The sequence below is a fragment of the Montipora capricornis genome, chromosome 5 (genome assembly GCF_036669925.1).
Source record: "Montipora capricornis isolate CH-2021 chromosome 5, ASM3666992v2, whole genome shotgun sequence".
Taxonomy (NCBI): domain Eukaryota; kingdom Metazoa; phylum Cnidaria; class Anthozoa; order Scleractinia; family Acroporidae; genus Montipora; species Montipora capricornis.
The window spans coordinates 2,377,394-2,389,433 of record NC_090887.1 but is presented as its reverse complement, the minus strand read 5'-3'; the positions used below and the strand labels follow the sequence as shown (position 1 = coordinate 2,389,433).

General features: G+C 39.0%; 1 pseudogene; it reads right to left on the bottom strand.

Moving 5' to 3' along the window:
* Nucleotides 1-2,363: 2,363 nt before the first annotated feature.
* Nucleotides 2,364-8,531, bottom strand: LOC138050142 (F-box/LRR-repeat protein 15-like; annotated as a pseudogene).
* Between the last annotated feature and the right edge of the window lie 3,509 nt (nucleotides 8,532-12,040).

Here is a 12,040-nt window from a genome sequence, read left to right as displayed (position 1 = left end):
ATCTTCTTTGAAGCAAAGCTGCTAAATGTTTCAGGGGAATTAGAAAACCTTGAAAAAAAGAAGGAGACCTTCGACCAGATCTTCAAGAGCCTTACAGGAAACTATGCGTCAAAAAAAAGAAAATTAAAAGAAAACCGTAGGAAATCAAAGAGCAGAAAACGCAAACGGTTTGAAAACAACGTCCGACGCGTGTATCATATCTGCGTTGCAAATCCCCTTGCAAAAGAGCTTCCCAGTTGTCTTCTTTATCCTCCCTCCCTGACAATCCCGGAAGCATGCATAAACGTTGAAGATGTAGCAGCAGTGTTGCTAACACGGGATGCAGCATTCATCGCTCACCTACTGCAATCAAACTACTTCAGCAACGCGGCAGGAAGCAGGCTGATTACCAACCTTAAGCCAGAAGTAAGAAACAGGATGTATTGTTTCCTGCAACCTGAAGATTAAACGTCGGAGACACGAACAAAGATGAAGAAGAAAACGACGAAGAAGAGGAAGAAGGGGAAGACAACGAAGAAGAACAGGAGGAACAAGAAGAGGAAGATAGCGACGACGAGATCAAAGAGAACGTCGAAAATGATGAATTGGACACCTTGTAGTAGTTTCATGCCCCTCCCATTAAATTTCTCAGAAAAAGCCTTGGTAACGAGGTCAGTTCCAATTACAGGACTCAAATTATTGTTCTTTGTTTAATATGCGCTTGACAACAACATTTTTATGAATGAAAAGAAAGTTGTTACTATTCAAGACTGTTATTATGGTACGTTCACTGTTATTATAAAATATATAAAAAGCTGTTGAGAAGTTTTCTTGAATACCCTGGAAATGTTTTAGTATATTTGTTATAAATAAAAGAGGTCAATTTTTTCCTCAATTTGTAAAATCTCTTATCCTATTTTTAATCTAATTTTTTTCGTCCAACCCCCCCTTTTCCTTCATTTTTTTTCGGCTGGCCCCCCCTTTCAAGCCAATTTTTTTTTAGTGCCCCCCCCCCCCCCCCAAATCCCACCAGCCCCCCCTTTCTCATAAAAAATGAACGGTCCCTTATCAGAGAAGACTTGCGAATGTAATTACAAAGGCAGCACTTTCTCCTCAGTTATTTAAAGACCCTGAGTGTTGGTCCGGCCGGAGTCGAACTCACGACCTCCCGCATGGCAGCCCGGTGCTCAACCAACTGAGCAACCGGTGTAACTTTCAAGAAATTTGTAGATGAAATGTTTCATTAAATTTCAATGGCTCAACCCTAGGGAAATGACTTATTTTGCAAATGCCGAATGCTCTCAGTGTTACAGCGATTATTCCATGAGCTCGCGTTTAACAGAGTGCGAAATAGCCAACGATCCTAACGAGGCGCGTCGCACCGTTTCAGGTTGGGGCGACACGACCAAGATGATTTTGCAAACGACGTCATCTCCTCATGGAACTTTCAGAAAAGCGATCGGCATTTCGCTTCGACGTCATTTGAAATGCAGTTATGTGATTGGGCAACGGAACTGTTTATTGCTCATGTTAGGAATTTCCTTGGCGGGAATTAGGAGAAGCTTTGTTGTAATCTTGCCAAACATTGGTCCGTGAAACAAATTGCGAACACTTTTTCAAGGTCATACGAAAGTCGCTGTAATCCCAAGACGTTTGAATTGGGTACAACATTGAGTTAGCCGATTACGTGTATTGCAACTAAATGTCATTCTTTTATCTACGGATTGAAGTCTAAGCAGCCATTTTAACTCGGTTAGCTTTCAATGAATTGTTAGGGTTAGCTTCATGTTTCATTTATATACTTGCGATGTTTGAGGTGGTTATCTCGAGAGTCTAGAGGTTACGTGCGTTTGCTATGCAGCCATTAAACCGATTTCGATATCGTTTACCCAACTTTTTCATAAATTTCTTGCCAACGACAAACTTGAGGTGGCTCAACCGGTTTCAACCATTTGGAAGAAATGTCTTATTCGGAAAGAATTCTACAACAATGTTTCATACAGCAATGTTATGGTACCATATGAAACACCAACAATTGCTTAACAGGATACACATATTAATGTGGCGTAATAAATTACCACAGTAGCAAAAGAACCATCGAAAAACGCCCTATATTATGTGTTTTGTTTTTTTTTTAATTATCCGGAGCGGATTCAGAGCCACCTTAAAATTTTCCAATTGTGAAGGTGGCTCTGAATCCGCTCCAGAGAATTTTTTTAAACTTTGCAGTGAGTTTCATCTTAACCTGCTTATCACTTTTCAGAAATGAAAAAATGAGTCACCGAGTTCACTTTTGAGATATACGTGTTAAAAGACAAAATACAGAGTGCTTTTGGATGGCTCTTTTGTTACCATGGTAACCTATTCCGTCACATTGATGAGTGCATCTTGTTGAGCATTTATTGATGTTTCATACGGTATCATAACATTGCCGTTCAGTGAAACCGTTGGGTGGATTCAATCCTTCCAAATAGTACTGTTAGTTGAAAGTGTTAAAACTGGTTTGAGCCTCCTTAAAAGTGAAAAATGTTTTTAAGTGTCGTCCAAATAGTAACGACCGTTTACGAAATCGAAATTTGCCTCGGCGTGATATGCGGGTTGAGTTTGTTGGTTGTCTACTCTGCTTTGAGAGGTTTTTCTTCAGATACACCAGTTTTCCCCTCTCCTTGAAAAACAATGTCCAATCTGCTTGATTGATTTGAGTTAAAATGACTTGATATCTATGTTATTATTATTATTATTATTATTATTTGTTAATTGGTTGTCTCTCGATAAACGAGGAAGACTTTACGTTGCGCTCCAAAACAATGTACATGTACTAAACTGCAAAAAGTAGAAAGTAAAATAATGTCAGCGGTGTGAACGCATGTGACTGCGTAGTCCAAATGCGGAGGCACAGAGTCGATTGCAGATTTTGCATGGAATCCCTTCTGTTGGTGGGGCCGATGACGCAGCTCTGTGTCGACGCTCACGGGCTGCTGCAAGGCGTTGTCGGCGGTCTTTTTCAAAGTTGTTAGCAGCACTTCTTATTGTCACTCGCCAGCCCGATCTGTCCGCTGCAGATGTTTCCAGTTCCCTGGGATGAACACCTGCCCATTTGAGGTTGGTTTTCAAATTGTCCTTATTATTATTATTAATCGCAGATTAAATGCTAGTAAATTCAAACTCAGCTCAGTCCGTTTTCTCTACTTGTAGTACCGTTAAGCAACGATTCACATATCAATCAAGAGTTGATTTCTTGTTCTAAGTCGAGTAGATTTCACGACCTCTCGAGTTATGTTTTCACAGTTTTTTAGGATAAGCTTTCTCAATCTCGGCCACTGTTTTTCATCGTGTTTGATGTACCACTCCACGAGGAGAGCATCAGAGATTCGCGTGCACCCACTGAGATCAAGCGTTCTTAGAACAGGAAACAAGAGAGCCACATTTCTGAACTGAGCATCGGTTACACTCAAACCCGCCAAACCCAAGTAACGCAAGGTCTTGCCAACAAACTTTGAAAGTTCACCAAGTTCTTCGCCTCTTATCCTCGTGCAGCCATTCAAATCCACCCACTCCAACTTTGTCAAAATGTGGACAACTTGTGAAAGGAGGTTTTCAGGGATCCTTGTGCCGGTCAAATTTAGCTTCGTCAAAGCTGGTAGTCTGGGAAGGATTGGGGAGAACGAGGAGAAATGACAGCGAGTTACATTTAAGCTGGTTAGGGTCTCGTTCTGCCCGGAGCCGGGAAATATTTAAGATAGTAAGGTCTCTGCCACGCCCAGCGGACAGTCAGTTACTTCTAGCGATGTCAAACTGGGCCAACCAAAAGACGTCTTTTCTTGATTATCTAAGGTTAAAGAAAAATCTGAGTATAGGTCATTATGCCCATGATTTCATCTTGACACTCGAAATGACCGTGAGTTCTGGGCACAAGATTCATTTACAGTTATACGTTTACACCGCTGCTACCCTTGGAACGATCCATCGTCGTTCTCAGTCTCCGCGGTTTTTATTTTACTAAAAAAGGCTCTAGAAACGAGTATGGTGAAGATGGTGAAAGAGGAGTTGAGTTCTGAGCAACGTATTTGATCTTTTCTCAGATGTGCCTGCGCAGAGTGGAAAACTGATCGTCCTGATCATGCTGAAAACGTGCTGTAAACGTGCGCACGGGATAGATAGTATTACTGTAGTTTCAAGCAAGTTTCTCGGAAAGTAACCTAAACTCGGAATGGAGAGCTTAAGACAAGGCATCCGTTTGAGCGATGGACGATGTCCAGAAGTGGAGCTTTTTCCGCATCCTTGAAAAGTGTTTTGGTTCAAATTTCCATCTATAATTTGGGGGTGGGGTGGAATTGGAATGTAAATGGTCTGTGTTTATCTAACTAATTTGTAGTGTTTTTATTTTGACTTTTGTATTATAAAAACTAACCAAAGCACTAATAAAATACAAAAAAAATCTATAATGCCGGACGATTTTACCTCCAAGTTACGGAATAGAAACGCCTTAGGAGTGAAGAGGTTAACGACAAGTACGTCTCCCTCCTACAGTTTGAGTCGTACTTACAAATTTTACTCTGTCTAATGCCAGTCAATTTTACTCGGCGATGAGAAAACCGTTACGGGCAAATGGGTTATTTTTATAAATAATTGTTTACCGTGAATACCTTAATTTAATTTAATCGCGAGATGTTAGAATGGGTTGAGGACAAAACATGGAGTACCACTCCATGGTCCAGTACCCCCATGAGTATCAGTAAAAATAGCTAAGAGGTAAAACTCCCAAGCAAAGGCTGCCCAATTCATGAAGCAAAATTTCAATCATTATGAAACCTACCTCTCTTCTTCCACGTCCGATGTTTAACAAAGCACATACTATACCTATATTTCTGGTAGTGGCCAGCTGATTATCTTTTTTTCAAAATGATGGCCAGCTGCTACAAGACCTGCACCAGTGGAACTCATTTAAGGTACTAATCATACAAAGTTAAAGGACACTCGACTTCCCAAAAGATATTTTCACATCAAAAGTATTTTTAGGGGTACTCCACAGGGGTACTCCGTTTAGTGGTACACCTGTACTCCATGTTTTGTCCTCAGCCATTAGAATTTCAAAGTCTACATCAAATCCACTGGATCTAAGACAGAAAGCACCTTTCACAGGATGTTGGCAGTGCCAAGAAGCAGCAGTGATCTAAGTGAGATTTGAACTTTTGAAGTACAGTATTTTGGTATGAAACCTAGTGTCCCCTACCTTACAACCAGAGTCTCTTCAATCTTCCTAAATAAGTTGGCAAGAGGAAGTAGACTCTGCCAGCCAGGCCTCGACATTCTTTGATTTACCACTCATCCAAAGAAATGGATGAGTCAGTCCAGTTTCGACTGGTCAAACCTGTTTGTTTATTAATTTTTATTTTTCCCCATGATCAATCGCCATGACTCACCAATATTTTTTGAAATTTACAATAGGGTGGTAATTTTTAACTCTAAATTTCCATGAGAATTTCCTCCATATCTAGTCTGCCAGAAGCCTAAAATTCTTTCAGTAAAAAAAGAAATGGCAATTTAAAAGTATGAACTACCTTGAGTTTCCACGGAAATGGTTCCTTGGTTGTCATGTGTTTACCAGAGTTGTTCGAAAATATCCAGACTGTTTTGAATTCGTTTCATGGTTTGTGGTTACTAGTCACATGTGACTGACACCAAATACATTTGAATTTTTAACGCGTGCGCAATACGAAATGTCGAAGCGGCTGGCAGAGTCTTCTTCCTCTTCCCGACCTATCTAGGAAGATCAAATGAGACTCTGCTTGCAGGATAAGAGCCCCCATCTAGAAACAACTGCTGTTGTCCAACCTCAACTCAAAGCTCTGAATAGCATCTTATTCCTTTCTTTCAATATTGTGGTCACCGGGGTTAGCTACATCAAGCATCCTTTAACATCCCTGACAGCAACATCTGGTCTCCTAAGTTTTATCACTGTATCAGTTTGGATATTAAAATCCCATACACATGTATCTTGACCTTCTAATCCATGATTGTACCACAATCTGTCCACTTCAATACCTTATTATGTACTCTACAAAATATCACATTTCTGATTGGTCCATGATGAAATGCATAAATAGAATATAGAGTGCAATACGGAGTTGCTATGGAAACAAAGTCATGGAGTGATTTTATTGAGTATATAAAAAATCAAAAGTTTTATGAACTTACTCATGCATTTCACGATTTATAGTCACTTGTGATGTTTTGAAAATCCTCAAATTGCACTTGTAATAGCCCTTTTTACGGTTAGTTTTTCTCATTTACATTACAATGTAATCTAACATGGATGCGAGACAATTTCGGGTTAAAACTAGAAAATAGCCCGAAATTGCCTCACATACATGCTAGATTGTATTGTAATGTAAATGAGAAAAACTAACCATGAAAAGGGCTATTGCTCATAAATCATATGAAATGCACTCGCATTCATATGTTTTCCTGTGCATATTTTCATGTAGATACATTAGTGGAGATAATTAAGAGCATAATAGTAATTATTATTATTATTTAGTGTCTCAGTTTGCAGTCCTTTTGTTCACAAGTTCAGAGAATGCAAAACAAAAGTTTCTCGGTCCCTGGGAGGATTGGAAAAATGGACGGGCCTGTGAAAGCAAATGATATCCCTTCCAACTGGGATCCCAATGACTGCAGTATAACCTCTATAACATCATTCTCCTTGTCACATTTACTATTTTGGATGACCAATTCTGTGATTCCTCTGGATTTAATTGCTTGCAGGACCCAAGGGTCAATCTGTTTACTTTTTCTCTCAGTCTTTGACAAACACACAATTACTGTGATTCCCCTCCAGAAATGAGGTGCACTGAACAATTGACGGAAATATCGATCGACCCTGAGCATGTTTCCAAGGTCTTTTGGTGCAAGAAACTGAGTAATATGTGAGATGATGACATCTGGTAATGACCTAAATGTGTACAAAAGGAATTTAACTGAAGCTATGATCCTCACAGTTACATGACATTGTATGAACGCAATTTTTGCAATTAAGTTCACAATTAAACAAGAAAAATTCAGGACTTCAACAAGGTTTAAACCCGTGACCTCACGATGCCAGTGCGATGCTCTAACCAACACCGTCATTGCGAGGTGAGGGGTTCAAATCCCCACTGAAGTCCTGAATTTTCAGCCTTCTCCCCACGCAATTGCAAAAATTGCGTTCATAGCTGTGAGGATCATAGCTTCACTTGATTTCATATCCACAGTTAAATATGTGCTTCATTTCATTATCATTTCAGTGTTAAAAGGAATTTAGTTAGCTAGCTATTATAGAATAGTTTGGCACCACACAGTCCTGAATATTCTTATTAGGGAATTTAAAGATATACAACGGCGACGGTCGACGAAAACGTCACCTCAAAATATAATTTTTGCTTTATCATAAGTCTTTCTTGATTATTCAGTCTCCATCACGTCCTACAACATGTGCGAAGTAGTCTAAAAAGAAATTCATACGAAAGGTTTCAGAGTTAAAACAGAGAATGAAAGATTATCTGTTGCATGCTTACGTTGTTGTCAAAACCTCAAATTTGGTGATTTCATGTCATCGTTATGCAGAGGATGGCTAAGATACTTGCTAAAATGCGTGCTGCATGTGCAGCACGATTATTCATGCTCTTTTAACCAATGATATTAATGTTTTGTGGCGATGTCGTAGTCATAGCCGTCGCCGTTTCTTAAATTCCCTATAATTGTAAATTTGCTGCAAGGTGCCCCCAGTTTGAACACTAAAACTGTCTTACCAGAAGGTTCGGCTCTAGGCAGATAAACTCTCTGCAAAGTTGAAAACAATTATTTGCAGTGGATTCAGAGCCACCTTAAATGTTTCAATCGTGAAAGTAGCTCTGAAGCCCCTCCAGATCATTTTACTTTTGTAAAGTTTCAATGTAACCTTTTAATCGCTTGCAAGCAATAAAAATGAGGGGTACAAAGTTTGCTTTTGGGATGTATTGAGGGGTAGGAAGTTTGCTTTTGGGATGTATTTAGTGTTTAAGGACAACATGTAGGGTGCTTTTAGATAGCTCTTCAATTATTGGAGAGCTATCTAATGTATTATCTATGTGTTATCTATGTAATGTATTTATCCTTCTACAGATCGATAACAACACCAATTGCAACAGATGGTGGTTCGCCTGTGCTCCTTTCATTGTCGATAGGTCGAAATCAAAAACGTCGAAGACTCAGTCTACGAGGAGAGGGTCGGTGGTTTTCTGGTCAAGAGATAAAGACAGTTGGAGGCTTATAATTACGTCCTACGGAGGATCACGAGGATTTAAAGTAGTGGTAAAATAGTGACAGTATGAACTTAATTTAAGTCACGATCGCTGACTAGCCGCCTCCTCTGCTCGCTGTAGCAAGCGGAGTACAGCTAAATCACCTACCGGTCGAACGGCTTACCTTAGTGGAAAACAAATGCTCCTAGTAGGAAAGTTGAGATTCATAATAAACCACTACTGTCATTGACAAAAAAAATATATGTAGAATGAAGGAATTGCACAGGCGTCGCCGACGCAATAAAGTGGCCTGGAACGAATTTTAGCGACATCTGTGTTTATAAGTACCTAGTGTGGCATGTACAACCAACAAGTCGGCAATGTCGGCATTTAACGGCATCTTTCTTACATGCTTCAGATAAAGAAAATATGTTCTAATATGCGGTTATTTCGCAATTTCCTTGTTTCCTCTATGCCAGGTGTATTTTCATACACTTGACAAACCACTGAAACTTCGAAACAGCATGAAATTTTAGTGTTTTCAAGAGAGTTGCAATATCGGTCAGTGTAAAACGCAGACTGCAGACCGGGTGCGTATATGGACGCTAAGCCCCTGGTTTATTTTAACTGGAATATTCCTATTAGTAATGGTCCGACATTACTAACTTTAAAATCTTGAGAGAGCTGCATCAAGGAGAAAATGACGCCAACGACTCACTATTTTAAGAATGCAATGCGTGAGTACAATAATATGCAGCAAGAGAATTGAGGGCTTAATACTTGTCACTGTGCGTATTCACTGTGACTACTGGCAGCCCGTAAAATCCAAAACTTACACTCAAAGTAAATGGCTTTTGGATAAAATTTTGCCGGGCAGGTGTTAAGGAAACACACTTTCAATATTTGGAAAAAAGAGGAAGTGATCAATATAGTAGCTTTTAAAAGGAAGCCAACACTGCATTAACCATAACAAGAGAAGATGGGGTAGGGTGTGGATCAAGAACAGGTAATAATTATGTGCAAGTTAATATACACTGTAGCCACTTGCAAGATGCATTGAGGTGGTAATACCACAGGTTAATATGGTAACCAAAGGATGGACATTACAAAGACTTTAAATGTTAAGAGTGGGAAGAGAGGAGTAAATTGGATCTGTGGTGGATTGACGGAGAAAATTCAGGAACATCCCTTTCAAAATCTTACAAAAGGACAACTGTACAAACCATAACTAGTGTAGTTTGCAAATCTTTTAAAGTTTAGCAGGCAAAATTAAGTAGTTCATTTTTAACATTTTTAGGACAATCAACTGCTCAGAAGACTTCACTGGACACATCCATTACAGCAACACGAAACCAAATGTCACAAACTGAAGCAGGATCGATACCCTCCTCTTTAGCAACACTACTAAAGTACTATATTAAAGCGACTTTTGAAACTTTTGAAATTTCACAGGTTGTACAATCATACAATATCATTTTGGCTCACAAAACCAAATCTTTCCTTATAACTGCATTTACATACCACTGATTTATAATATTACTAATATTATAATATAATTACTGTACTGTACAGACAAAGGTATTTAAAGCCATTCAGGGAGATATTCAAATTACTGCGCTTTTCTCATGATTGTACTTTTAACAAAATTTGGACAGCAGAGTAGAAATAACAATGCCTTTTCTTTAATGAACTGACTGACTGGGACGGATGTATACAAAACATGGACCCCAGGTCCTTGGAACACTCCTGTGGACCTTGTCCATGGACTACCCCTGTGGACCACCCCTCATTTTGTAAACTCAATACGTTTTACAAGCAGAAAAATCTTTAGACGAAAGAGAGAAGTGATCCTGGAACTTATCTGGAAAATTTTAGCAGGAGTCCATGACTAGGAGCGTACAACTTCCGTACTAAGCCTATGTCACGGTATTTTTACAGACCAGGAGCCCATGTACGAGCTATTTTTAGACTACTTTTTCTGCAAAAAGACAAACACAATTCCGGTTCGGTGACGCTATGACGTCAAGTCAGTTTGTTCAATGTTGTAGTTGGTCATCGGGCTCCTGCAGGAGTCTCATTAGCGGAAATATTCAGTCTAAAATTAAATCGCGGTCTGTGAAAACGCCTAACAGGAATATATAGGGCAATTATTTGCTTCTAGTTATGAGCTATGGATTTAAGCAATTGCCTGTTATAGGCACTTATACCACCTATTTGGTAGTTCCAAAGGAATTCGTCTATAACCCACTTTTCAAGCATAAGTTTATTTTATTCATCGAGTCCTTCACCGGAACAAATAAACCCAAAACATTGACCTGTTCCCAACTGAGTGGCTTCAAAGCTCAGTTGGTAGAGCGTTGCAGCGGCATCACAGTTGTGATGGGTTTGAATCCCGTTGAAACCGTCTGAATTTAGTCAGCTGGTTATAATTTGTTGAATATTTCAAATTGTGAGTGATGAGATTGCTGGAATAAAATTTAAGGTTTACGAAAAACATAAACTTTCATTCAACAAACTTGTCCTTTGCCCTATTACAGCTATTAGTTTTAAATTGGCATTGATCAGTTCTTCCTTGTTCAGAGATTACAACTAACATGTTTTGGTGGAAGCAAGCAAGCTACAAGACTGAGCTTATGTGGTTATACGCACCACTGTGCTCTGCGTACTTGTACATATTAGGCACGTTTTAAACGTCGCATTTTACATGTGCCGAATTTAATGCAAATGAGCGAGAACAATAGATTTTTTTCATTTGCATGATATGCGGCACGTGTAAAATGCCACGTTTAAAACGGGCCGAAATAAACGGAACTCAGATAACAAAAGTCAATTCTTGGGTTTTACTCACGTGATCAACAGCCACACAAAAGAAGACGTTAGCATAATAATAGCTGTCAATTCCCGGAGGATTCCTCACGGTATTAACGAACGCTTTTCATTTAACTAATATATTGCTATTTTTCACGTTGCCATGTTACCACCAATAGCGTAGCTCCTACTCTACTATAAAAACTACACGTAACCCATAATCCCTCGATTTGCTCTGACGAAGGGCTAACGCTCGAAACGTCAGCTTTTAGAATCTCTGTACGGTGGCCAATTTACATTATCAACTCCGTTGATAAAAGCAAATTTTTGTATTTATTGATCAAGCCTAAGCCCTCATTTCAGTGATTAGGCCTAAGCACTCTCTGAAATTTTAGCTTTCATGTTATGGGCTAGGGTAACTGCACTAACTCATAAATACTTAAGACTCATATGTAAAAAATATTTCAACATTTAGATGCAATGAATTTTTAGCAATTGCTGTAAATAATAGTAATCATTCCTACCATTTCAAAGGATGAATAAACTAAAATTGAATGCAGTAAGTGTAAGAAGTAAAAAAGTGGTCCAATTTATTTAAGCTATAATCAATTTGTCCTTGCTTTAGTCCCTGGATAGTGTTAAACAATGGTGGTAAAGTGAACAAACTCCCCCAAGGGGAATTCCCTTATGAAAATGACAGGGGTTCTTGTTGTTCCTTTTTGGAGAAAAAATTGTGGATTTGTACTGCTTATGATACTGAGACCAAACAGCTGGAAGAGTTGCTGCAGTACATTTAAGGCTATCAATCTGAAAAATGAATGGAACTGTAGAACAATTTGGTAAGCGAGCAAATAGCTTTTACTCATGAATTATAAAATGCCAGTCATTTGTCAATTTAGAACTGGTTCCTCTAAGGAGTCAGATTTCTTTAGCCTACATCCACAACATGTTACCTTAAAGGGTTGTTTTTAAAGAAAAGAAGACCCCCTCCT